Here is a 15,412-nt window from a genome sequence, read left to right on the forward strand (position 1 = left end):
CACTGGTGGGGTTAGACAGTTTCTACAGTTGTGATAATGCTGTCTTGTCTTTTTTTTTCTTTTCCTTTTTTTTTCCCAGAAAGTAGTCAGAGATGATTTGAAATACTGTTAGCTGTGCCCTTTTAGTTTTCATTTTTTTGAGAAAAATTGTTGATGTAAAACATCTCCCCATCAAATGAAAAGCAGAAAAAGCTGGCATTGAATTATTATAGCTGAGAAACACTCAGGGGAAAAATATACAACTAGTGAATTAGCAGGATGTGGAAAGAAGATCCACATCAGTACAACAGTGACTCTTCTATTCTTCTGTTGTAGTTTTCACTTTTTAACCCAATCTTACCCAAGCAAAGACTCAAACCACAGACACTCACGTGTAGCAGAATGGCTTGAGCACTGGGCCTCTGTGGGAGCAGTTTGAGCAGACAGATCTATCTGCTCGTCAGGCTGTGCTTCTGGGAAGTCCTGTTATCTGCCTTTGGAGTAGTGCAGGAGGCATGCGTTGCACTTTGATTGGCAGGTCTTGGAAAGGAAATTTAGAAAGCAAGATGCTGCTGTAGGCCAGTTCCCAGCAGGGCAGGAAGACAAAGCAGGGGGAAAGGAATGCTCTCTGGTATCTTGGATGCTGCCAGAGAAGCAAGGAGCAGTTGCTTCCTCAAAGTCACAGTTTTACACTGCAGGCTCAGGCAGGCATTATTGCAGCAGTTTGTTTACATAATTTTCTCTGCACTGTAAAGGTTAAGAACAATTTAAAAGAAATTAAAGAGGTGATTTTTAGTTACATTTGAACAATGTGGAGGAATTCTGTCCAATACAAGAGCCCTGTGTATAGATACAGCATAAAGCTGGTGGTGATGGTCCTTTGAATCTGTTCTTAGCCCAACTACTAAGCTAGAGCAAGTAACTTAGACTCTGACTTTAATTTCATCACCTGTAAAGTAGATTAGCAAAACTTGCACAAGATTCTGCTTTATCGGCTTGATTTTTGAAAGGTTGGCAAAGAAATTGTTCCTTGCATTGACTAGATAAATTGGTCCAAATTCATTTTGTCTTCCCTCTCCTAGGTAAGACATTGGCAGGTTTCTGTAGTTAGTTTGCAAATCCATTTGCATTCCCTCAGTACTAACACCTGCAGAATTCTGAACAGTGAATTGCAGTGGAAAGAAAAACATACTGAAAGTGGTAATGTACTCAGATGAAATACAACAAACACATTTTGTTACGACCTGCATGTGTTATTTGAAGCAAAAATTTGTATTGATTCACTTTAGATACCTAAGTTTATCATTGAGGAATTGCTGCTGTAATGATATGCAAGTGTCTCTATCACATATTCAATATGTTGCACAATGTTAATGCTTTCTGTATTGATTGACTCAGACCACTATTCCTCATAAGCAGTAGGAAGTCTTAAAGCCTGATGCAGATGCTGGAATGTGATTATGTTATGATGGAATGGAGCTTATTCAGCAGTCCTATGATTATTAAGGTAATGAGGGTAATTTATAGCCTCTTATGACCTACTGGTACCAGAAGGTAAAAGGCAGGTGTTAGGGGAAACAAAACCCTTCTTCAGGAGCTAGTAGATGCAAACGCACATCAATTTTTCTTAGGCAGTGATAAGATACAAAATGTAGCTTGTATAATTTATAGAGAGCTTTAATTAGTTCATATTTAGATCTTTAGGTCTGGTTAATATGCCAAGCCAGACATCCAAAATGCTCTTCAGTTTAGTAGTATTAGAGCAGTTACCTAACGTATTATTGTAATGTTTATGTGTACTATAGTCACATCTGGATGCTGCTGTGTAGGTTATGCATATTAAGCCTAGCTCTGCTGATTTCAGGCTGATACTCTGAATGAAATAAATGGCAGCTTTTCTGTGGACTTCAGAATCATTCCCCATCTGTATGTCAAATTATAGTTATCCATATCTGTAATTTTAACAGAAGATAAGTTCTCCATCAAAAGCAAAGTTTCTTCATACAAAAAATTTCCCCAAACCATCTGCAAGTGCCCACATAAATATTTAACTTTATATAATTTTTTATTCTTGAAGCATGATTAAATTGTTAAAAAAAATGGATAATATCAATTGTATGAGTTTATTGAAATTTGTTGCTTTTTTTAATACCCTTTATATGCTGATAGAATATGTGTTGTTTTATGACATGATTTTTTTCATCTCATTAGTTCCTAAAAGCAGCTGGTTCCCTGCATTTAAATAGTCATATTCTGAAGCTTAAAGGTAAGCTTAATAGTGGTATCAGGTGGTTAAAAATTATTTTATAAATTCTTTATCACAAAACTGGGCATGGATTCTGTTTAGGAGAAAATATTTCCAAGTATCTAGTTACTGTGGATTTAACAAAACATAACGGAAATGCCTTTTGAATCATCTACATTATGTTTGCACAGTATAGTCACTTAACAAAAATGAATAATCTGCAGTCATTCACAACAACATAACTTAATAATTACTTTATTATAGCATTCCTACCCAACTGGATATTCAAAGTATACGTTGGTAGAAAAGAGCTATCTCCAGTTGAAGTGAGTGAGAGACAAGCATCTAACTTTTTAATAGTGAAGGATCGACAAAAAAACGAAGTGGAACGGTGATAATCAGCTGTCAGTCTCAGCTCTCAATCATACTGGTAAAAATACCTCAAGGAACTTCATGATTTACACTGGAAAGCAACATTTGGTATAATGAATAATGCCAGAAAAGATAGGAATGTAATAATGAGGAAGAAGAAAATACGTATAAAATAGTGTTATGAAGTGATTTATGAAAGCTGGTGTTTCAGAAGGTAATGAAAATACGTAAATGCCTCAAAGAGAAAAATGGAAATTGGTAGCACAGAGAGAAAAAGTCTGCTATGTTAAGGAAGAAAAGGAGCAAACTCACAGCATATGGTTAGTTTTATCATCTAACACAAGGTGTTGCTCAGCTCTCATCCTTCAGTTTGCAATATAAAGCGCCAGCATGTTTGTCCATACGGTTAATACTGTTGCACAGCCTGTGAAAGGTGCCAGTGTGGGGGAAGGGCAAAAGGTAGGGGTTAATTCGCTCAGTCAGCCAGAACTGGGTTCCAACTGTCTAAATTGCATTTTTAAAATAATAACCGTTATTTTCTTGCCTGCTGAGATTTGGTGGTCATCTTTGGGCATTACTGCCACAGCACTTCACTAACAAAATTCAGCTCACATCTCTGTAAGGCGGACCATATACCAGCTATGAGTAGTCTCTTAAGAAATCACTTAAGAACTGCTACAAACAAGCAGACATAGTTAGAAAACAAGTTTCTCTAATGCCACTTTACAATATGTAAAGCTAAAGTTAATTTAAAGGATGTTTCTTAAATATAAGGTGGAATTAGATATCTAACTTTTTAAAATGTGGAAACAGGAGAAACTGCTTTGCCACTGAAATACTTCTGTGTTGTAAGACTTCTGTATGTGCTGAAGTGAGGTGACTTAGCGCTTTTTTAAACTGGAATTTTTCCAGAATATGATAATCGTAAACTGGAGTAGACAGAAGTTACAAAAGGGGACGAGAACACAGCTATGCTAAATAATTCAGCAAAAACTATTTCAGGTGCTTTGGGGGGCTTTTTGCATCTGTCCTTGTATTTTCTTCCTAAATCATTTCATTTTTGTAATCTTACTTTTACAGCAGCAACCATTTAAAGAAGCACTAAATCTTAGGCGTTATAATCCCTTTTACACAAAGGAACAATTTAAAAAGGATAAACTTCATTTTTATGGGTTTCAGTGAACTGTATCAGGGAAGTGTTGTCTTTTCCCATTCATTTAGTTACTGTGTTTGCCTTGAGCTCACAATGTGTTTTGCCCTGTAAAATCTTGAGTGTTCTTGATTCCTGCATTTGGCAAAGAACTGGCATAGTAGGTAAAAGATCTCTTGATCTGTTCCCTTGTGTTGTCCAACAAGTGATTCAGACTTGCAGCTACTTATCTATGAGCCACACAGACTCAAATCTGAGAGTCAAGCACAACTTCTTGTGAAGCAAAATTTAAAAAGCTAAATGTAAAGTAAACAACTTGGAATGTAATAAAAATACATCTGTTGAACGCTGTCTCTGACGTCTTTGGTTTGGGTGGACTGTTAGAAAATTTTGGCCTTGGAATAAAATCTATTTATGCATATTATTAAAATACCTGGTAGAAGAGTTATACCAGGATTAGTCTTAGACATTGCTTACTGCTACGATTATTCACCTAACCAGGTTTTTGTTGTTGCTTACTAAGTTCACCATTATTGGTTGTCAGTTGGAGCCAGATTGATGAGCACTATTGCATTTGAGGAGAGGTGTACCCTGCCAGTTTCAGCTAATGTATGTCATTGATCAAGGTAAGTAAGAGACATTGGTCCTACTGATGTAGTAAGCAGGGGAAGCCTTTAATGTAAATCCTGCTATGTCAGCAAAACTATATTTTTACTGTAGTACATTGTATAATCAAGGAATCAAATTATATAAAACATAGATCTATCATCATGAAGTTATTTTCTTTACAAAGGATACTAGTTTTCCTACATTAATAAAGCATTTGCTCCTAATGAAGACATAGCCTGCAATTTTGGTACAATCCAGTACCAACACAGTCATAATTTTCTTTCATTTTGATTTTAATCAGATTTCTTTCATGGCGGATCAGTTGCAGGTCCCTGAGTCTAAAAAGGAGCAGATGTGAAAGATCAGGTAGGATCTGATGCCTAATTTAAACCAAACGTTTTCTGTTGAACTTCAAATCTTTTTCACCTGTGGACCAAATTCTGAAATCTTTCGTTTTCACTGTGTGTTTCATCCAATATTCTTTCAGTTAGTTTGTCTCTCTCCACACAATTTCTCTTGCCGCTGTGGTGGCTGCCCTTTGCAGAGCAGAAAATTGAAGTTATCAGTGAACATCTGCACTACACACTTTCAGACTGGAAAAGCAAGGACTGTACAACAGAATGTGTGGGAGAATTTTCAAAAGAAACAAAATTCAGCAAACAGTAAGACTGGATCGTCATAATTTTGATGGAAGTGGCCATCTTCACTCATACAGGTAGACTTCACCCCAATGAAGCCCTGCATGTTAGTATATACTTCTAAAACATACTTCACTTACCTCTACTCTTTGAAAAATGGCTATTACCTGAGGTGCAGAACTGAGCAAGGTTCTTAGTATGGTGGAGTTCTCATCCATATAGTTTCCTGTGTTTCTTCTTCTGCAAGCTGACAGTCTTTTGCAATGTAACTGTTTTCTCTTTCTCACTCTCCAGAATCGTTTTGTGAACCAGTGAGTGTGAGTTAGGTACAGTGGAGAGAAATAGTCAGTTTTATGGACATCTCTTGAGGAGGCAGAATTGACCACAGGAGAGACTGACAGAAGTGTCATTAGTTTATTGATGCAGCATGCTAGGAAACAGAACATTGTGTCCTAAATGTGGAAGACTTTTTACTTAGTGCAAGGGAGACAGCAAGGTAAATATGCATGGAGGGATGAGAGGATGTACGTTCGCTATGTCAGTGAGCAATGACAAGAATTGTATTCATCAATGATGCAAGGGTAAAAGAAGCAGAGGTTTATATTTCTCAGAAGGCATTGCTTATTCTGGCAAAATGTAAATACATCCATCTATAACTGCCCAGCGGTGTGTGATGTGAATAATTATTTTGGCCCCAATTCATTTTTGGTGCAATTTAACATTGGTGGAATTAAAATCCAACCCTTTGACTATAGATTTTCTCTCCCCCAGAGGAAACAGTCCCCTGTCTAGCTGAATGCCCTTCTCCGAAAATCTTCTTGGTAAAAATTAATCTCATTCTGAATGTGTCTGATGTTAAATGTAGCTAAACCCACTATCTTGCTCTGAAACTAGTATTTTTATACCTAATGCTGGGCCCAGCCTTTTTGCAACATTTGTTGTACAAGATGATACAAGTATCCAGCACAGAGACTGATTAAAAAGTTTTCCATATAGCTTCTAGCTGGTTGCTATTTAGAATATGAATTGCTATACTGAAATGCTGAAAACTGTAAACAGTATTTGCATTTTGGTACGAATATTTTGCATAACTTTAAGGATGTTTTCTTTATCCCCAAGTGGGTCTGTTTTGAGCCCATAATGTACTGTGAAGTTTCAGTAACAGAAAAATTTGTTGAGCATAAACAGGCCAGTATCACAGCAGACGTAACAGTATTCAAGCAAAGAGTGTTTTGCATCAAAAATGTGTGTACATTTGCATTTTTGATGCAAAAATCTACTTAATCAGCACTGCAAATGAAGCCCATAACTGAGGCAGTGCAGAATTCTATGAAATTGAAAAGTTCTGTGTAATTTCTGAAAAACAAAGTCTATTTTGCACAGCTCTAACTATAGCTAATATTTAAACCAATTTAATCATTGGTGAACTAACATGGCAGAAATACTCTGAACTTCTTTATCATTGTAAGTTTTTAATGTCCTTAGCTCTGTGGAGTATGCTTTTTTTTAACATTTCTTAATTAAACATTTATCCTATTTAATTGCTAGGAAAAGGAAAAGCGCAGAAAGATTGAGATCTGAATTTTAAACATCATCATTTTAGGCATGTTGATTTTTGTTCTCGGTTTTAGATGCTTAGGGAATTATGTTGGGGGAAATTCAGCACACAAGATTCCTCTTGAAAGCCGAAAGTGTTGCAGCTATTCATCTAAGTCAGTTGTTTGTGTCACAGTTGAGGTATCTGTTCTAGAGATTTCTTCAGAAATGCGGTCTATGATTGCTGTCCAGAGTTGACTAAGAATTCCAGAGTTTTATTCCCAGAATTCTGACTTTTGAAAATATTCTTTTATCCAGAATGGGTTCTGGTTTTTAGCATTTGTGAGTAACTGTGAGTCTTCTGAGATGGATACCTGGAAAAGGGAATGACCTCCATCCCAAAGCAGCTTTTAATCCAGTTAATTGTTATTATCAACTGTTATTTCTTTTGGATTTATAATTTCTTTCTTACGCAATTCTCCTTGCTAGTGTGGATTGATTTTTAGCGAACAAGTGTCTACACTACAAAAATTCCACCAGACCTGACATTTAGTCTTACCAGAAGACTAACTACGCTATGCAAACTAAACAATGGTTTTATACCTATCTCAATCTCATCTCCCTGAGATGAGGAGGTTATAGATGTGTGTAAACTGGCAAGGACTTCTCCTGCAGGCAGATGACTACCATTTTTCTCTACTGGCTGACAGAAAGAATTTCTTGCTTGATCTCCAAAAAAAAAAGAAAAAGAAAAAAAAATAAGAAGAAGAAAAAAAATCCCAATTTTTTAAACTGAGATTATAAAATAAAAGTGAATTTCAAGGTAGAATCAAAGGAAACATGTTTATTTTTAAGTCAGTAGTGATTTAGGGGTTTTTTGCATTAACATTGTTAAAAGGAGAGCCTTCTTTCACAGAGTAAGGGGAGAACTGCTTTGTCAAGGTCCTTCTATAAGCAAAATTTCTTGTGTAAAAGGTTTAAGACATTTTACAAATACTATAACTGTGCTAATACATTTTGAATCCTATGCTTGCCATTTTAGGGGTTGCATTTCTAAACAATATAGTAAGTCTAAATAGGGAATCTCAGTCAAATGTCAGGCTTCTTGTCTGTAAGGTATTTCCGCTCTTAAGTGTAGTGCAGAATGTCACTGTCACTCCAATTAGTGCAGCTGATTGGTATTAAATTTGTTTTATTTGACATACCACAATATTTTTGCTTCAAGCCAGACATTTTGTACAAGGTACAGAAACACCACATAATCACAACAGACATTAAGGCTAATGGCAGAAAGGACTTCTAAGAATGTGTAAAATGGAAGAAGCCAGCTTTCTAATTTTTGCAGTGTTTCAGCTATATTTGTTATAACAATATTAAAAGATATTTTAGGAGAATACAGAGATTTAAACAATGCCATCTACATTCATATTTTCCTGGTTTACTGGACAGTAATATTATTCTTACAACTTTTCCACATACGGACATCCATTTTTAACACATAACTCATTTGTCATTGTACCTTTTTTGCCTAGAAAATTGGGAAGATAAAATTTAAAGTAAGATTCTTAACATTAGTCCCTCTGTTCTTAACTGGCTTCTTAATTGGTCTTGTAAAGCTTTGGGATCCCAAGATCTGTCACCACAGTGGAGTAGCTCTCCTTCACTGTATGGATTCGTTAGCTTATATGCTGAATTCATCGTATCGACTGGAGAACAGTCGCTGGGAGTGAAACATTTGTACAATAGACTCAATCCTTAGGCTGAGAGGCATTTGCAAGTGACTTTCTTTGTTCATGGGTAAAGGTGCAGGAAGAGGATCCTGAATGTTGGACAGATGATGTTTGGTGTGATCTTTATCTTCTCCCAACTGGCATGCAGAGTCTTTATCTGGCTCTCTGATAGTGGGTCAAATCATCAACAGTCAAATATACCTTTGGTGCCTTATGGGACAATATTCAGTGAAGAATGTGAGAATCCCAATGGTTTGCAGAGACATCTGCAAGCTTGTTTGCAGTTTTGAAAGAGAGGTTAAAGGCTGAACGGACTTGAGGCTGAACTGCTCTTTTGCCTGCCGTTGTAGGCCATGCAAATTAAGCATAAGCTATTGGCAAGGCACTGGGGAAGAAACGGCAGAACAGAAGAGGAGGAAGCCTCCATCAACACTGCCTGTTTTTATATAAATAGACTTTTCTCTCTCTGCTTGTCAGTCAGCCATCCTCCCTTAGATTCACATAAGAAACATTTATGCATGCCTAACTTAACATTTTACCTTGCTACAGTGCACTCCTATTAAAAAATAAGGTTCAGAAATTCCATTTGATATTAGTGGTATGCAATAATATCAGGAGAGGACAGTTACTGAACCAAAGAAACTCCTCAAACAAATAAACAGTTTTCCTTCCCACATTGACACATCAGTGTAATTACACTGATAATGGGACAACTGTCAAATTTTCATCTGCATGACAGCTTTCTTGGGATCCCTTTCAGGCACAAACCTGGGTACCATTTCCATCATAGGGAGCCAGCAAGCTTCAGGAATTCCTTGGTAACAGAAAATGGGCTGGAGCAGAATGATAGCAAACAGTTTGACTCCAAGGGATGTGAGAAAAGAAAGGTATTATATATTGAGAATATTTATTTAGAAGTATTTGTAAAAGTAATTCCAGAAAAAGCCCCTTCCTACCTCTTGAAGTGGATGTCACAAAAGGAAATTTTCAGAGGATAGACTTAAATCTCTTCCAATGTTTCCTGTAATATTATTTATTACACTGGCATTTGGGGAATTATTATTTTTGTTTTCACTTAGTGTGTCTTTTGGAACTTGATGCTACTATCCACGTTTTCAACCAATAACATGACATTCTCAGACATATTTCTCTGAGATCCAGTGATGACCAGAATTTTAACCATCATCATCTTGAAATACTGACAAACGACAGTTATATCAAGTCAAGTATCACTTCCCTTCTCTCAAATGTGCAAACCAAACTATGGAGCTCTAACGAACACAACAGACTGGTCCTTTAAGAGTCTCAGCTCAAATTAGAACCCAGAAAAAGTTCTCATAGTTCAAAATTAGTTTTAATAAATTCCTGAGTAGAAGACAAAGAATCTTACAAGGTGCAGTGCTTTTTTTTCCTCCCCATGAAAAGGTACAACTATTGCAACCGTATTTATCTGGGGCTAACAATCCCTAACATTTAAAACTAACACAAGAAAATTGACAAGGCAAATGGAAAACTGACAGTCTGGGAGGGTCGTAAACACCCTAAAATACTAGTTTCCTTTGGCTGTTTATGTTCTTTTCCACAGGCTCCCACACTTTTGTTTAAAAACAGTAACTGCATCGGGCTTTCATTCTTCCCCATATGAAGATTACCTTTCAAATGTATTGCTGCTCTTTTTGTCTGTCCTCAAACACTGGATAACAGCAAGAACTGTAAGTGCTTGGGGTTTCCATAGCCTTTCAGTGAAGTTTAATCCTCAAAGCCAGGAGAGAGCCATTAGCCAGGAAGCCAAGTCTAAGAACATGAAGGTGTGTGTATTCCCGTAGGTTGCATACAAACATAGTGGCTGTATTTGGCATTACAAAGAGAGAGACATATACAAAGGAGTCTGGGATTTCACTGCCATGCCTTTCAAGTTTGCTTGCATGAGCCTTACCTATCTTAATGCCTGTTAGTACTTTGTTGCTAACTCTGAGGCTGAAAAATGGGCAGTAGTGTCCCGACCTTAGAATTACTCTGAGTGGCAGATATCATCAAGCACAGTGTACTATCAGCCATATTGGTGTCATCAGGAAAATGGTGTGAATAGTCAAAGTTTGCTTGAGGACACGGCACTATTGACTGTACTGTTCTTATAGCACTTAGCTGCATTGAAACTGTTGCCAATGTGTCTTGACCAGATCTGCCTCAAAACTCTTGAACTCCCTAAGTGACCAGTGAAAACAATGCCTGTTTCTTTGGATCCTACTGACCTGACCTTTGCTGAGAGTGTTTGGCCAAGGAATACACAGGCCATCTAAGATGATTGTAATCCACTTTTAAGTGTATAGAGAAGCCTATCACTGTGCAGATACTAAACTACGTCATGTCTAAGTCTTGCGTCCAGGCAAGGCAATTATCTGCGTAGCAGTGGCAACGTGAATACATGCTGTAAGAGCAGTAAGGGTTCTATGGTCAATTGCTAGAGACGTGTTTAAGTTGCTTGCACAGTTTTTGTTTGCACTCCATTTCACCGTGGTGAAGTTGGTCAGAGGCCAGGGAAATGCATGAGCTGGGGAGCACAGCTGGGTGCTATCTGCACAGTATAGTATTACAGTTACTACTACAAAGGTAACATAAATTTGTTCAACAGTGCCAGGAGACTCCAGTGAAAGTGAGAGATCTAAGGTAGACAAGCAATCATCCTTCTGGGGGAAGGAAGAGATCCCTGTCCAGTGGAACCCAGTAATGTGTGGGTTACAGCTTCTGTCAGTCCCTCTAACTGTAAGGGGTATGAATTGGAAGAGCCAGCAGGGGCACTGGGAGATTAAAACAAACCAACTCCTTCTTTATACAGCTATTCCACAGCTTTTAATAGAAATGATATGTGGATGGTGCAAAGCTGCACCAGGAGCTGCTGTAATGGGGATAATAATAATAATATATTCTGTAGATAAACATAACAAAACATCTTACGGTAAGTATGCATGCTCCTTTGTGATTTTATGCTATACCTTTATGGACTTTTCCATAAGGATATGTATTAAATCTAGTATATTAAATATATGTCTAATTACTTGTATTTTTAGTGGCTGTTGACAGAATTTATTCCAGCAGCTCTACTTACTCATGTATGAGAGAAGATACTCTATTATCTACTGCATGCAAAGTCTGCATCTGTTTTTGTTCCATTCTGCTGCCATGTAGCTTTAGTATAGCCAGTAGGAGTTACTTCGTTCTGTCAGAACGCATAATCATCCCAGGTTAATTCAGAACTTTCCTTCTTTCTCCTAGCATTACCCTTTTAAGTCCATTGCTTCCTTTGTTTTGGGTCACTGGGCCAGGCTTACTGTCTTGTTATCAGAGTTTTACAGTTCACAGTCTGAAACCCCTCCAGTTCTTAACAGATGTTGCAGACAAGAGATACATAACCACTAGTGTTGCACTGGTAAACAGAGCCATCGTGGCAGAAGGTGAAGAATTGCATTCAGAAATAGAAATGACACAGTAAGATATTTTACTAAGACTTATCTCACAATTATTTGATGTTTAGAAAAACCACAGTGTACCTCTCCATTGTTTGCCTTCAGTTATCTCTGGGATTTCAGTCCCACTGCTTTTAGAGGATCTAACCAGGTGCAGCAAATAACTAATACTGCTCTAAATACTGTATTCTACAGTAGCACTCTTCTTTCACGGAACTGTGTATCAGGTCCTGTTCATCAGTCTGAACAAAATGATGGTGACTACAAAGCCCCTGGGCTTTTGGTCTAATACAGACTTTATCCAACTAAGTCTCTTATGTAGAAGATGACTCCGAATCTTGACATCAGACCTGAAGCCCACTAAATCTGTGGGGACGTTGATGAGTCTCAAATCCAGGGAGAATTTATGGCTGAAACTGTTTCTAATAATAGGACAAGAGACTCATTGTTTCTGTATAAATATATGTGTCAACACACTTTTGTATAACTTCATCAAAAACAGTGGTAGGAGCTCCTTCCCAAGGGATGCAAGAAGTCCAAAGCAATTCATCTCCTCTTGACATTGTCATTTGTTCACTGAACTTCTCTTTTATCATCCTAGTACCTATATTTTTCTTTTTTTTTTTTTAACATCATTGTAGCTTAAATGACAACAGAAGTAAAACCTAAACTTTGGTTTTGTGGACAAATATTTAGAAGTAAGGATAGGTAGAGAGAATGGAACTAATATGTCAACCAGTTTTCATAATCATTCCAGTATAGCGTTTTCCAACCAGTTATCCGTTTCTCTGCTTAGAATATTCAGCAGGGGATGTTCACCATATGTTTCTATAACGTTTAGCCAAGTTAGATCCCGAGTAGAGCCTGTGGACCATTAATAAAATGTAAGTAAATAGCAGTAATAAGTAATAAGGATCATTCAGAGATGACCTTCCCTGGTGGCAGAGCTTAGCTATTCATAACCTTCTGGTAAACACAGACAATGAAACGGCGGAGAATGATGTATGAGAAACAGGTGTAGCATCTGGGGAGCACTGTACTCTTGAGCTGTTTGACATGCTCCTTACATCTGCTTTTAATAGAAGAGTAGAAATTATTACTTATCTTGGCAAATTGGATATGAGAGGTAATTAGAACTGTATCCCCTTGAAATTTCATGAGCTTGTAAAATGAGTGACAGAACTTTACATTTCCAGTTCATGTATTCAAATATAGTTAAGAATTGCCATCACCATTTTAGTAGACTAATCTGTACAAACTAGAAAATACAATCAGCTTCAGGGTCCAGTTAGATTCGGACTCATTGCTCCTTACCAGTGCTGCTTTCTGATGGATAAATAGGCCAGCAAGTGGGACACAGCCTGAGATTCAAGAGACCTGGACTCAGTTTGCTGCTGTGCTGCAATCTTGTCTGTGACCTTAGAGCTGGATACACAGGCTATCTTGGCATGTTGTAACCTGATGGTGCGAGATCAACAGCTCTGAGGTAAATACCTACGCTCCTGTGCAGTGAAGGGAATTAGCAAGTGGAATTTACAATAGTTAGCACAAAGAAGGGACATCATCCACACTAATCAACAGGAAATGATGAAGAGGAGGATGTATATTAAAACTTAAATTCCTTGTCGGCTTAGGAGTCTAATCCTGATTTGGGGTTGTATATCTTAGATCAGAATCTTAGCTGGAGTTGAATAACTGTGGCATATGTCTCAATAATCATCACTATTTTCTCTTAATACACATCTAAAGAAAGATGTATTTCTGCTTCCTGCAGTCTCCTTTCTTATAATAACTTTGTGGCCCTATCATTTTCTTGGGTGGTGGAAATAATCTTCCCAGAAGCAGGTGGTGGCATTATACTAGTTTTGTGTTAGCATTCCTCTGTAGTACTCTAGGCTCATGCTCCTGTTTCCTACTCCATGGAATATGTTTATTCAACACCTTTTTTTTTCTCTCTGTAAAATGTACAGATGATCCTTTCAACTGTTGAACTGCTGTATTACAAGAAGCCCTAACCAACTGCTTTTACTCTGGCAAGCTGCTATGCTTGCTGTGTTTCCCGCACGGCATGATAATGCATGTAAAGCACGGCCAGGAAAAGCCCACTGGGACGCATTACATAGAAGGGACAGACAGCCTGAATGGGTTTAGAAGTGGTACCTGTGCTGAGCCTCTCAGTCCAGTAAGAGGCAGCCCTAAGTGGTGGTCCTTTCAAGTATGAGGAAATGTAGAATTTTACGCACTGTAGACACCACAGTGATCACCACTGTTATGAAGATAAATAAAATAAAAGTTGTGAATTTTAAATATATGAACTACAGCAGATTTCATTTCTACTTGTGGTAACGTTACAGTCAGGGAAAACAAAGCTTATGCCATTGTGTCAATGTTGTCTCTGTTCCACAGATAATTTCAGACTCTAGTGCATCTACGCTGGCACCTTTCACAATTGTCTTCTATAGGAAAAAATGTGAAATTTAACTACATTTCCTGAAGTTGTTCTTGGCCTCCTGTTTCCCTGATTTTCATTATAGCATCTTTAGAAAAAGGATGGAGGAAAAAGAAGAAAGCATTTACTGTTTGTCCTGACCATTCTGAGTAAAGCATGAGCAGTCACAGAAGGGACATGTTTTGCCCACTGTCCATTTTCGAGTTCTGTGTCTATTGTTCCATTAAATCTTTAATGCAAAAGCTTCATATGCTTATCTGCTTGATTAAGTATACACTATCTTCTTTCATCTTCATCAGTAAACTGACAGTAATTACACAAAATTGAATGCATGACCTCTAAGTCTTTGCCCCAGTAAGTATACCAGAGAAAGACTGGTTATACTCTAATCCGCTGTCATCAAAGTTACAAAGATTTAGTTCCTCCAATTCAGAGACAGTGATTCACATCAGAAAAAAGGTGCAGATAATTACCATTTATTACCTGCAATACAAATCAGGTCTGAATCCACTATCTGTGTGGGCATGAAAAATAACCACTACTCAGTAAAGTGAAGGTGGTGACCCACTGGCTAATGAAGTGTCAAAATGAGGCCAAGAAAAAGGATTGACGTTCAAAGTCAATGAAATGTACGGGGAAAAATAAAATGGTAAATATTTTATTTGTTTTCCAGGATTAACACTAATTTGGTCTCTTATTTTTTACTTGGTGTTGTTAATTCGGTACTGCAGAATAGGCTCTGTCTAAAACCAAACATTTTTGTGGAAAAATGTATCATGTTGAGAAGGCTTAAAAACACTGGCAAACCCCCATATTATTCAAATAGAGAGCTCTTCTACTTTTCCTGCTTCTGTGAGATTACAAGTTTCAGATAGAACTGACTATCTTATGGATGAAGTAAGACAGCACTGCTGCTGTGAAATCATCCCACAGACCTTGACAGTCTATAGTATTACTGCTGACGCTTCAAAAATCTAGTTCTGCTTTGCTTTGTCTAGAAGGGAATGGAGTCAGACCATGTTCTTTTTTTGCACAAGAATCACAAATAAATGTTACTCCAAGCACTTCTCAGGCAAATGGCTACATCTGTATTTAACATTTTGACCTAGATATAACTGGGTCTAATCAATCAGTAATAGTTCTGGATTTAAACATACATGAAAGTTAGTAAAGTGCTGTTTTTCAAAATTATTCCAAGAGCAGCTATAGTGTCACCGGTCAATTTCTAAGCTACTTTTCA

The sequence above is a fragment of the Gymnogyps californianus genome, chromosome 9 (genome assembly GCF_018139145.2).
Source record: "Gymnogyps californianus isolate 813 chromosome 9, ASM1813914v2, whole genome shotgun sequence".
In the NCBI taxonomy this organism is placed as follows: Eukaryota; Metazoa; Chordata; class Aves; order Accipitriformes; family Cathartidae; genus Gymnogyps; species Gymnogyps californianus.